The sequence below is a fragment of the Podarcis cretensis genome (assembly GCF_951804945.1).
Source record: "Podarcis cretensis genome assembly, chromosome: 12".
NCBI lineage: Eukaryota > Metazoa > Chordata > Lepidosauria > Squamata > Lacertidae > Podarcis > Podarcis cretensis.
Genome location: NC_137181.1, coordinates 40293069 through 40306685, shown reverse-complemented (window position 1 = coordinate 40306685; position 13617 = coordinate 40293069).

Genomic DNA, 13617 nt, shown 5'->3' with positions numbered 1-13617 from the left:
CCCCTTTCCTTTTTTATTAAAAGGTGCGTGAGACAAAAATACTTCGGGATACGTGGTTTGCCAGCGCATGCCCGAAATAAGTCTGCCCACCAACGTTGCTATGTGATTTCGGGGTGAATGGGACAAAAATACTTCGGGATACATGGTTTGAGACTCAGGACACACCAGGGAAGGAAAGAAGCCACCATCGGAGGTGGTAACAACGAAACTGACCAATCACCGTGCTAGATTCCAACTCCTACTTCACGCATTAAACACTCGCTTCCGTCTGAGACTCAGGAAACACCATGACAGGAAATGAGGCCGCCATCGGGGGTAGCAACGGAACTGACAATTCACCGTGCTAGAGAAGAAACTAGAAAATTTAACATTTTTAGTTTCTTCTCCCATTAGATTCACAAAATGTTTAAGGGTATGCGTACCCCTGCGTACTCCCAGAAAAAAGCACTGCTTAAAGCTACAGCAGTTTCCACCGTGTCTTAATTCTCCAAAGGAACACAGACCCTGGGAGAGTGCCTGGAACCCTCAGGAGTCTTGCAGGGTGATGAGAAGGCACCCAGCTGTTGTGACACTATCTGGAGTTTGCCCTGGTTTGGATGAAATGACAAACTGCAGTTAGTTGAAGATGGAAGCGGATGCTTCGCACCAGACGAAGGGAAAGGAGGGAGAGATGCAAAACCCCAAGGCTGTTCATACAGCGGTGTTATGTCCAAATGCAACTGTTATTTCATGAGGCTGTCATGGCGCGGCACTGACAAGGAAACTGAAACCACACCAACATCATTGGAGTTTCCTGGAGCTTAACCTTGGACATCATTTTCTCAGCCTGAATGTTTTGCAAAGGAAAATGAGTTAAAACCTGGTGCATTCTTCCTGTGCAAGTTCTGCAGAACTGATGCCACTGATAATGATGGAGATAAATTGATGACAATGGCTAATGTGTGTGTGTGATATTTTATTATTTTTTTTAAAAAAATCACATATACACTCCAAAACATAATACATTTTTCTTTGGGGGTTTCTTTCCCACCTTCCCCTCCCATTTTCCACGGTGTTTTCAGTTTATCCCCCTTGCTGCACCCTATCTGAACCATGGCTAATATATTGGCTCCCTAATATTGTGAAGTGGATGGTTTTGCTGTTGGTGGCAGGGGGGGTAGGAGAACCCAGAGACTAGCTAAGAAGAAATGTGACAACTATTTCTAATTGCCATATGGAGCTACAGTTTCAAAGAGATATATTTATATGAATTTGGAAGGACAGAAGAGATTTATATTATTAACCCAAAAGCCAGCATTTTGCTAATTAAATTGTTGCACATCTTGTGTCACTTCCTACGTAGGTCACTGTGGAAGAGGAGGAAGTCTTGGGTGGCCTTCAGTTTAAAACCCAGGAGAGCATCTCACAAACACATGGCATCTTTACGGCATGGAGAGTTTCCTTAAGCAGTTCTCAGATGAAATTGCGGGTGAAAACTGAGATATGGTGGCATGACACAGTTAGCAGCTTTATTAATTACGGGGCACTTGGCCTAAGGATATGAAGAGCTAGCAAACTTCACATTAGCACTGACATCTAGGACCCTACACCCATTCAAGCCAAAAGATTAAGCTCATCACAGCTAACCTTTAAAAACAGCAGATGAATTTTTAAAAGCGATTTTAAAAAAAAGATATTAAAACAATACGTTATGACTAGGATCTCCACTTTCACAACTATTAATTGAACACAAGTGGGTTCTGCAGTGAAGTTTAAGAAGAAGTTTAAGAAGTTTAAGCCCTCCCAGCCTGCAACATGGTCTTTGTTGTACTACTCAGGGGTCAGGAATGAGACTTTCAGGAGTGGGGAAGGGACTAGTGCACATATTTTCTCAACCAAGACCTCCTCCTGCAGTGCCTTATATTACTGGAGGGCAGTCATCCCTCCCCTTCCCACATGCAACTATTTGGGATAGAGTCATCTTATGTCACTGTCAGCCTGAAGCAAGTCACTAAGAATATGGGGCCTTAGTGTTTTTAAAAATGGCATATTGTAACACCCCCTTCCCCAGCGCAATGACCTGGTTTGGACCCCACTCACTAGGGGTGGAGGGATTTATCAATTTCAGTTCTCTCAGTTTCTCATTTTTGCAGCCTTAAATTCATTACCCACATTTCGGCAGCCATTTGCGAGTTTTCTTCTTTTAAAGAAGTCTTTGAGGTTTCTTGCCCCTACAACCAAGCAGTATATAAATTTTATGAAATAAATAATGTGTTTTGTATGTTATTTTCTATAACACTATTATCCCCCAATATATGCATTTTCTGTAAACATTCCTTGGTTTGATGGCTGCACACCAAAGTTTGGATGAGCGCAGATTGCGAATGATGGCTGCGGTATGGTTCTCAAATTGTTTTAGAAAGTGTGAATTTGATATATTTAGGTTTATGTGTGAACTGTGCTCAGTTTCTCCACCATCCCTGCCATCACCCAGAGCTGCTTGAAAGTACCACATCAGAAGATGTGATCACAGATTGCCAGTATCATGCACTGTTTTATCCCAACAGGAGGTAATGTATTTCTAGCAGAGGTGATGGTAGATGGGTTGGACTACAACTATCATCCATGAGAGGAGATATGATAGCCATTTTCAGATATATCAAAGACTGCCCCATGGAAGCAGAAGCAAGCTTGTTTTCTCCTACTCTGGAGGGCAGGACTCAAACCAATGGCTTCAAGTTACAAGAAGGGAGATTCCGACTAAACATCAGGAAAAGCTTTCTGACAGTAAGAGCTGTTCAACAGTGGAACAGTCTCCGTCAGGAGGTTGTGGACTCTCCTTCTTTGGGGGTTTTAAACAGAAGTTGGATGGCCATCTGTCATGGATGCTTTAGGCAAGATTCTTGCATTAGAGGGGGTCAGACTTGGGGGTCAGATGAATCCATTTGATTCCATTCCAACTCTACAATTCAATGGTTCTATTATTCTAAAACCACTGACCATGCTATCTGGGCATGACCAACCCAAGACACTTTGATGACTGAGGCAAAGGACAAGATGGTGCTCCACTCCACTCTCATTCCAAACCCAGAAGAAGACTAGGCAGCAGTTGAATTTTACTGTAACATTAGCAAGGGGTCAGTACATCTGAGAGCAGAAGGTTAGTTTAGGGCAGTGATGGCCAAACTTGGCCCTCCAGCTGTTTTGGGACTACAGTTACCATCATCCCTGACCACTGGTCCTGTTAGCTAGGGATGATGGGAGTTGTAGTCCCAAAACAGCTGGAGGGCCAAGTTTGGCCATCACTGGTTTAGGGGGTACAGGACAGGACAAGTGACATGGGCGGTTCAGTTGCCTCTTAACACCTTATTCCCTGCCCTGACCTATACCCACTACCTGCAACCTCTGCTGCCCAAGATAGCTGCTTCACTCTAGCTAATGGTATGGTGAGCCCTGGGATTGATAACTTCAACATCTGGAGAACCACCTGACCTGTAGGATAAGTTCAGGGGGTGCAAATAGTCTTTTGTGAAACCCTGGAGCACATTCTTGCCATTTCTTCTGTGAAAACTGGCATTTCAAAACAGGTGTTTTTTTGTAGGCCCTTTAAAATGCTTTTATTTCAACATGTCCAGCTTATTATTGTAATAATACCAAATATGTAAAGTATTTTGAGGCAGTTGCATTTCCTTTGTTCAAATATATTCATGGAGGGAAAGGTTTCTAAAAATTTGTATGCCTGGTTTTTCCTTCACTTTTGCTCTGAGGCGGAGGGAATTCCAGTTTCCAGTCATAGAAAATGCCGGTTGTCTCCTGACTCACTGAAGTCTTTCTGTTTCAATCTCTTTAACAGGGAGCTTGCTTCCTCCTGGGAAGATTTTCCTTTTAAGATGTCAAATTACATGTGAAGGGCTAATTTTCGCCTGGAGATCTTATCGTGGAGGATCTTCCTTCTCCACAACCTTGGGAGGGCAATGTTTTCCTCTTTAATAACTTTCCCCTTTATTAATAGGGGCAGCCTCTAGAGTTCTGTAAATGGCTCGACTCAAGGAGGAAAGGTAATCAAAGTCACGGGAGTTTCGCTGAAGCTGCTTCTACGCACCTGCATTTGTTTAGTGTGCCTGTGTCTGGGAGGGAGAGAAACTCCTCAGAGAGATGTCTCAGAATCAATATAGAGGGAATTCTTTTGCTACTCTTTTGAGCAACTGCGTTTCATGCAAAACGGGTACTTTGCAATATATCAGATAGGATAAGTTAATCCTGAAAATATGATTCATCACTAGCCCTTGTAATAAAATCCAGCAGTTCATCCTGAGGCTGAAGACAGATGATAGCTTTTTTTAAGACAGTTGGAAATGGTATGTTAGCAACATCATTGTCAGGATCTGCACACTCATCCTGCTATTATCTTGTGGGAAGGGACGGCAGCTGAGCAGTAGAGCGCATGCTGAACATGCAGGAGGTCTCAGGTTTAATCCTTGACACCTCCAGATTTGTTTAAAAAAAGATCAACTGTTGATGTGGAAGGTCTCTTGCCTGAGATCCAGGTGAGCTGCTGCCAATCTGAGTACAGTGGTACCTCAGGTTACATACGCTTCAGGTTACATATGCTTCAGGTTACACACTCCGCTAACCCAGAAATAGTGCTTCAGGTTAAGAACTTTGCTTCAGGATGAGAACAGAAATCACGTGGCGGCAGCAGGAGGCCCCATTAGCTAAAGTGGTGCTTCAGGTTAAGAACAGTTTCAGGTTAAGAACGGACCTCCGGAACCAATTAAGTACTTAACCCGAGGTACCACTTTATATGCTCTAGTTTTGGACCAGAGAGACAAATTTTCCGATGTGGTATCCAAGCAAAATATGTTCAGATGCAAAGTTTGCCGCCTTGCTCACAGGCTGAGTTGGTGAGAACCATTTCAGCAACTGTTGCGTCGGTAGAAACAGGGGCAAATGGTTCTATCCCACTTTCGAACAAGCAGCATTCAGAGTCCCCGTTGCTGCCGAACACTATTTTTTCTTCAATGCTTCTGATGCAAAGGACTCCAGAGTAAGGGCAGGAAGCATTGCTCCCTGCTCCTGCCGTCACTCTGATCTGGCTTCACGTTGGTATGAAAAAACACACAAAGATTTAGAAATATTGCAAGCATGTCACTGTCTTGAATGTAAAATTCACTACCTTGGGGGCAAATGTACCGGTATATCAGATCAAAAGACACAATCTGCAGCAAGAAACACCTTAATAATTCCTAAGAGTCCATCTTTATTGCTGGTTGACTTGCTAGTGACCCTGCACGTTGCCTATTCCCAAGCTGAAGTATTTTCACTAAATGCAGGGAAATAAATTTATTAGAAGGTGTAATTTAAGTACTATGGCATAGGATAGATTGTGTGGCAAGTGAAGTGATAAAAGCATAATCAGCATCCTGATGCCTGAATGTATTGCATATAGTCATATAGTTTTATTCATCTTCATGGGCACTTGGAGGAGCTTATGGGATCCTGCAAATGAGGAAATAAACAATCAAAGGGTTTTCTGTAACTATGCTTCTGAGCTTTGAGCTCCAAGAGCTAGTTAATCGAAAAATGACTTTATTCTTGAATAGAAGGAGCAATTGAAAATGATTGAACAGACATACCCCCTAATGATTTTTTTTTCTCAGACACAATTATAATAATTAGCATTATAAAGTGCTAATTATCTTTGGACACAGAGGACTTGCATGCCAAAGGCAGGGGTCCACGTTAAGTAAAGAGGATTTCGCTCAATTCTGTTACCGTTCCCCCCCCCCTTTTTATTAAAAATAAATAAAAGACACTTAACCCATCAAGCTTTATCTCAGAAATAGTTCATGATGCTAATGCCTGATGACTGAAGTATGGCATGATCCGAGATTTCTAGAGTCTCCGGATCTTCGCACAAGGAAGTATATATTTCTTTAAATAATCAGAGGGCCTTTCAGATGATTGAGCTACTGGACTTTCTGCCTCACAATGTGCCTCTCCCAACTTTCACCTACCCAGGGCTTTTCCCCCAGCCAGAATTCACCAGAACTCAATTCCGGCACCTCTCAGCTGGGCACCATTGCCATTATAAGAGAACAAGGGAGGCGTTTGTGGTGAGTTCTGGCACATTTTTCTCTGGAAAAAATAGCACTGCACCTACCTACCCAGCCAAAAAAATTGGAACAAGGTGGGGAAAAGATGGTATTACAGAGAAAAGGCTCAGGAAAGAGCAAGCAATCAAAATGACTAAACGGATGCAGCAACTCCCCTATGAGGAAAGAGTTACAACATTCAGGCTTCTCTTTGTTTAGAGAAAAAGGTAAGTAAGAGGCGTCTTGATAGAAGTTTATAAAATGATGTATAGCATGGAGAAAGTGGATAGGTTAAGAAAAAGAAAGAGATAAAGGACCCCTGGACAGTTACGTCCAGTCAAAGGCGACTATGGGGTTGCGGCGCACATCTCGCTTTCAGGCTGAGGGAGCCGGCATTTGTCCACAGACAGCTTTCTGGGTCATGTGGCTAGCAGGACTAAACCGCTTCTGGCACAATGGAACACCATGACAGAAACCAGAGCGCACGGAAACGCCGTTTACCTTCAAACAGCAGCGGTACCTATTTATCTACTTGCACTGGTGTGCTTTCAAACTGCTAGGTTGGCAGGAGCTGGGACACAGCAAGGGGATTCGAACCACCAATCTTCTGATCGGCAAGCCCAAGAGGCTCAGTGGTTTAGACCAAAGCGCCACCAGCATCCCAAAGTGGATAGAGAAATGTTTTTCTCCCTTCTCTCATAACCCTAGAACTCACAGACATCCAAGGAAGCTGAATGTTGGAGGATAGACAAAATGGAAGTACTTCACAAAGCACATCGTCAAACTGTAGAATTCACTCCCATAGGAGGCAGCGATAGCCACCAAGGTAGGTGGATTTAAAAGAGGATTAGACACATTCATGGAGGGAAAGGCTATTCGTGGCTCCTAGCCACAATGGCTCGGCTCGGCTCGGCTTCCGCAGCCAGAGGCTGTATGCTTTTAAATATCAGTTGCTGGGATCAGCAGGATGGGAGAGTGTTGTTGCACCCAGGCCTTTGGTTGAGAATGGGATGCTGGACTAAATGAGCCACGTGGCCTGATCCAGCCAGCTCTTCTTATATCCTTACATTATGTTCTTCTGCACAATTGGGGAACTGGTGCAAAAAAGAGGTTGTTGCTTGGAAAAACCTTTTTTTCTTTTTCTTTTTAGTGTTTCTGAAAGCCAGCCATGCCCTTTCCTGTGGTACTCCATCCAGTTCTTCCTCTCTTCCAGTTTTCTGTTTTTCCCCTCCAGCAGACACACACCTTTATGTGGCCACTGAACACTTCTGCAACTCTTAGTCTGCTGGTGGTACCTTCTTCTTGTGCATGAATGGTGCTGTTTTGTCTACCTGAGAACCAGCACTCAAAGAACACTGTTGCAGGACTTCCGGGTTAGCGCTGCCGATTAATGGCGGATTCTCTCCGAGCTCCGGAGGGAATCGGCTCCGCAGGATCGGGTCTTGTCCGCGCCGGCGACGCGGGGACCCTTAAAAATCACAGGCGCTGATGCCTGTGAACGTGGTGACTCGGCGGGCACCATTTGCGCCCCCCCAAACCGCGAAGGAGCCTTTTTAAAGGCTCAGGAACGGGGACGGGGGACGGCGCGGTGCTGTGAGTCGATTGCTCCTTCTGCGGAGCGAAGCCGCATGCCATTGTCGGAGAAGCGCTGACTTTTTCCTTGGAACATTTGGACTTAAAAACAAGAACCCGTGAGTAAATATGGAATTTGGAACTTAAACAAATTTTTCTTGAATTGGGAACGAGCGGGGAAGGGTCAAAAAGGAAGTCGCCCCCCCCTTTGAGTAGATATTCTAACGCAAAGAGCTTGCAACTTAAGGTCGAGAGAACTCTTTTTTTTATTAAAAAAAAAATACCTTCACGGCTTGACGCTATAAATTTTACTGGAGGATAAACTTAACGTTAGGAGCTAAAGTTTCACCCCCCCAGAACCCGGGGGCGTCCTGCGAGAGAACCTGTTGAGGAACTATTGAAGATTTTGACAGCTGTCAAAATAGCTGTCAAAGGGAAAGGACAAAGGGAACTTTGTCTTTGTTGCATCTGCTGGCTATATTTGTTACAACTTCTGGAAAATAAGGGAGAGCAGCTACAAATTAACTTACTGACTGGTTTTTAAACTGAGAGACACTACAAAAATGGCTGAAAGAAGCAAAAATCAGACTAAACTCAACAAAATACTGGCTCTCCTGGGAAAGTTACAAGATCAGACAGATGTTTTGACTACAAATGCGAACACTCTGGCCCTGGCAGTAAACAACATTGTTGAAGCTGACAGGGAGTGGAGGCAGGAAGTTTATACATACCAACAACAAGAGGAATTTGAGAGCCATGAGACTATGGATTTTGAGGAAAAGGAAGGTGGACTGGTAATTTTGCAGATGTCAAGGGAGAATTACAGTTTGGGGCCTGGCATGCAGACAACAAAGGAGAATAAAAATCTGAGGTGGAAAGTTTGGACTGAGTTGGAAATTGCAAATTCGAGAGTGGAGCACCTCATTAGTATTAATCTTAAATATGGAGGGCCAACTGAAAAAATCATGGATCTTGTTGGGTCAGAGCCCCTTCGAGCCTTGGGGCTTAACCTAAAGGACTATCCAAGAGGCCGGCAGAGAGGAACTGAGGTTGACTTGAGAGCCTCGGACGTGAGATCTCCAGGTTAAACAGTATTGATTGATGAACATTTATTGGGGACCAAACCGGGAAAGGGGGGTTGGAGTTTGGAAATCCAAAGGGTACAGAATTATTAATTACTTTGTTTTAATTTGTTTTGATATTTGTTTGGAAGTTGGGAAAGCCATGGAAGGGAAATATTGACTTTAAGAAATATGTTAAAGAATAAGAAATGATGTATAAGATGTTTAAGATTAGATAAGTTAAAATTGGTGTCTAAAATGGTTAAAATGAAATGAAAATGAGGAATGCAATAATAATTTAATGGAAGAATGAGGAAAGGTAAAATTACAGTATGTTAAAATCATTAAGTTTAAGGTTGAGAATTAAGTAATAAGGATTTGCAGGATTAAGAACTTGAACTGGAATACAAGAAGGGGAGGGGAGAGGAGGTCTAAGAAAGAAGTTATATGAAAATAAGCAATTGAAATTTCATTTGTTTTTAATTGTTTTCTTTTTTTTAAATTTTTGTATTTTTTGTTATTTTCTCTTTCTTTGTGTGTGTCTATGTGTATTATTGAAATGCTAATAAATATTTAAAAAAAAAAAAAAACAAAGAACACTGTTGCAATAGAATTGCAATATAATTTGTTCCAGTGGCAGCAGTTGAAGCAGAAACAGAGCCTTCCTCATCATACTCAAGAGTACGGACCAAGCCTTTGCTCACAGGTTCTCCAACCTTATTACAGAGAATACTTGGGACTCAGACAGCAGCCCTTAATCAATCTAGATTCAATGTCAAGGCAGTGAAGCAGTCACCAAAGCTCTCCAACACATGCCCAGGCACCAATTCAGCATGCTATTGCAAATGCTTCAGAGAGATTTGTTGCAGTGTGTTAAATCAGCATCTGGATCCCTGGCGATCCACAGACCAAAATGTGGTGGTCCAACCCTGCCTCTAAACAGAATTTGAAAAAGGCTGTTCCTGAGCAAAGCAGTGTATACCCTAACTCAGCGTCAATATCAAACTGGATAGGAACCTTTTAAAAATAGTTATGGAGGTTAATGGAGAAAACTCCAAAGCATCAGCCCCAAGTGTTACCTGTTTAAAAGACCTAAGTAGCACTATGGTGGTTATAGAAGATGATTAATTTTACGTTTTAATGAGCTGTTTGAAGTACTTTACCACTAGTGTTCATCATATGAATCAAAAGCTTATGGATTTGTAGTTACATAGATCCATTTCATCTTCATTTTGCTTCAGATTTATTACCACATTCAATCTGGCTCTATTGTTCAGTATACTGTGGTCATTGTGGCACAGCAGAGAGTTTCTGCCTTCACCGATACCCATGCAAAGCTATAACGGGAGCATAGTTACAATGCTATGATTAAGGGAGCACAAATTTACATCAAATTGCTGTTCTACTCCCAGGGTATTGTCTGAGAGTACATATTACAGCCAATATGCAGAAGCTCAGTGGGTCCAGGTACTGGTCAGTGTCTGGATGGGAAACAGACTAAGAGCCCCCAATGAAAAAAAAAAGTCAGGACATAAATGTCCTAACACACACATGTTCTCAGACTAGTGGAGTATAATCTATTGTTTGCTGAAGTAGCTTTTATGAAGTCTATAGCATTGTTTCTAGAAGCAATCTGCAAAGACATATAATCAATGAAGTACTTATCACTAAGCCAATTATACTAATGTAAAGAAGGGTTAGGAAATTACAGATACAGTCAGTGTTGCATTCCTCCTATTTCCTTAAGCATCTCTGCCACCAAAATGCTTCTACTAGAGATGCCATTGACTCCTGCAAAACCTGGACTATTGGGCCAGCTTTTGAGACTCCGTGATCTAGGCTGGCAAGTGTATGGCAGGAAGAGTTGGCACTGCCTAGAAACTTCTAGCCTAGGGGTGTGAAACTTGTGGCTTTCCCAGAGTTTTGGAATCTGCCAATCAGCTCCAGCCAGCATGATCAATGGTCAGGGATGACAATAATTGTAGTCCAACAGCCTGTGAAGGACCACATGTTCCCAGACTTGGTTTGAGAATATATTTTTACATGCCACCAGTCTCCACAACAGTGCGAGACTCTAGAGGTCCAGACACTTACCCAGGGTTCATGTTTCCTTTGGCAATGAGGCACAGCAGAGACAGTGGTGTCTTTCTGATATATGGTTTATTTATCACATACATACAACCTGAGGCTATGATGGAGTAGCTTCTAGCATTACACTCCCATGGCCACAGTCCTTTGATTCAAACTGCCAGCCCACATGGTGCTCTGACACCGCCCCCCCTCCAGCTTGCCTTGTTTAACAGAGTGAAACTTTTCAGCTACGTCACATTTCAGCAGAACTGTAATCCTATACCTCTACTACTACCCTTTGTTATTCTACCTAACTCTGGACTCTTGAGAGGGGCTTCACCCATTTGTCAGCTGGCACAGAATCATTATTATTATTATTATTATTATTATTATTATTATTATTTTAAGTTTTTGGAAAAAATCTATACATATAAAACATAGTGATTTCAAACATTAAAATACAAAGTTCTTTCAAACCCTTCAACCTCCTTCCCTCCTGTAATGGTTGTAAGGGGTTACTTGTGCGTAAGTTGCCTTCAGTTTTGGTTAGATTGCCTGGCCAACCATGCTTTGGCTGACAGCTCACACTCCGTGGCCGGTCAGTCACTTGCAGAATCCGTCAGTGGGCGTTTCTTGAACCTCTTCCAGCATAAGAGCTATTTGACGCCAAGTCTCCTCCTACTTTCCCTGCGCGGAACTCGTCTGCGCAAGTAAGGGGAAGGCAGAGGCGTGTCCGCGCTCTCCTCACTAGTCTCGGGTGAAGGGTCTTGGAGACCTCTCTCCGAATCCTCCATTTCCCTCCCTTCTCTACCGGTGTTACGCTGAATTCCTTCCCCCCTGCTGGTCCCCTCTCCTGCATCGCTTTGGAGCCTTGCCTCCCCCTCTCGTTCTGATGTCAGTTCCCTGACACCTCCCTCCACGGGTTCCATCTTTAAGATTAAATTTACTGCATCTTATACCCTTATCTAGCTATTATATAACCATAATTACCATTAAAACGATTCCACAAGTGTCTTTACATCCCTGCCAAAGATTTTAACTGTTTACAGTGGTCTTTTAAGTAAATTACAAATTTACTCCAGTCTTTAGAAAATACTTGATCTTTCTGGTTTCGAGTCTTCCCTGTCAGTTTTGCCATTTCCGCATACTGCATCAGTTTCATCTGCCACAAACTCTGTCACCTACAAACTCATAACAATACCATTGCTGCACATCAAGGCCCGGAACCTGAGGTTGTTGTTCACGTTGTCAATTGATCTTTCTGGTTCTGTAACACTCTTTCTGTCTGATTCAATTACCACAGTTTATTTCTTAAATTATATCTATGCCGCCTTTCATGCACAATAACAAGGGAATTTTTTTTTGGGGGGGGCACCCACCAGGAGTGCAATAAAATTTCAGTTCACTGAACATGTATGGCACTGCTAAGCCTTGGAAGCCTTGCACTCGTTCCTACCCCTTTGATCAGGAATTGGAAATAAGAGCAGCAGCAGTGATTACTGCATTATAGCGCTGTGCTCAAAGCTCTCCAGTTCTGCAAAACTTTTCTTTCCTTGTTAAAGATGCTTCCTCTTGTCTGCCTCATTCACAAGGTGCTTTGAAATGTCTTTAGAAATTTGGAGGGCATGGGGTTACTTATTCTTGTAATGTAGTCCAGGTCGACATGTGTGTTAATAGCAATGTTCAAGTCATGATTTATGTGTATCTATACAAATAAATGTGTGCAAATTCCATGCAAATCTGTGCCTTCTTTTGCCCTCTTTTCTGGTGGTTTATAAGTGGTCACCTTAGACAGACAATACCGAGCTACCCAGACCGACAGTCTGGCTTGGGATAAGGCAGCTTTCCTATGATCCTAAAAGTATTACGGTGGTGCCCAATGTTTCCTTAATACCATCTTTATTGCCACATTTCTGCTTGCACATAATTTTGAATGATAATAGTTTGGGGAATGTGCTGCAAACTGTTTCATTATACTGCAACAAGATGGTCTCCGGCAAAGTCTCTCTTAATGATGCTGTGCCTTTAAGTTCATTCAAGTGATAGGTACACCCTGGAAACCTACAAATAAAAGGCCATGGAAGCAGAAGCCAACGATCCCTGCTGGTTTTAACAGGTATAGATCTACATGGAAGGCACATTACGTACAATCCCTCCGTGCCCTCACACTTAATATTCTTTTAGCCACCCAATCTGTGCTGTGCCAAGTGAGTTGTGACTAGGCATGTAAACCGTGAATTATTGCCTCTCCTCGGTGATGAGAGCGAGTGATAAAACACTAAAGACATCCACTGCAAAGATTTGCTGAATAAATGTTAAATCACTGAACAATCCAATATAAACACTTCCGCATAATACTCTGCCAGCTTTTGCACAAAACTGGTCCTGGCCTGCCAGTGGTGTTATGCACCTACCTGGGTGCTGCTGGGTGACTTAACTGGTGATGAGGGTGGCAAACTGGTCAGTTGATCACTGCTTGGCAATGCCAGCTCCAGGTCCTCCAACCCTATGTTGTTTCTGATATTCAGTCCTTACCCCCTCTGCTTTACATGCAGAAAGTCCCCTCACTTCTCACCAGGATCACATTCACCTGGTGCTATACCAGCTGCACTGGCTCCTGGTGGAGTACAGGATCAGGTTTAAGGTGCTGGTTTTAACCTTTAAAGCCCTATACGGACTAGGACCCTTGTACCTACGGGACCGCCTCTCCCGGTATGTCCCACGGAGGACCTTACGGTCTTCAAACAAAAACATCTTGGAGGTCCTGGGCCACAGGGAGATTAGGCTGGCCTCAACCAGAGCCAGGGCTTTTTCGGCTTTGGCCCCGATCTGGTGGAATG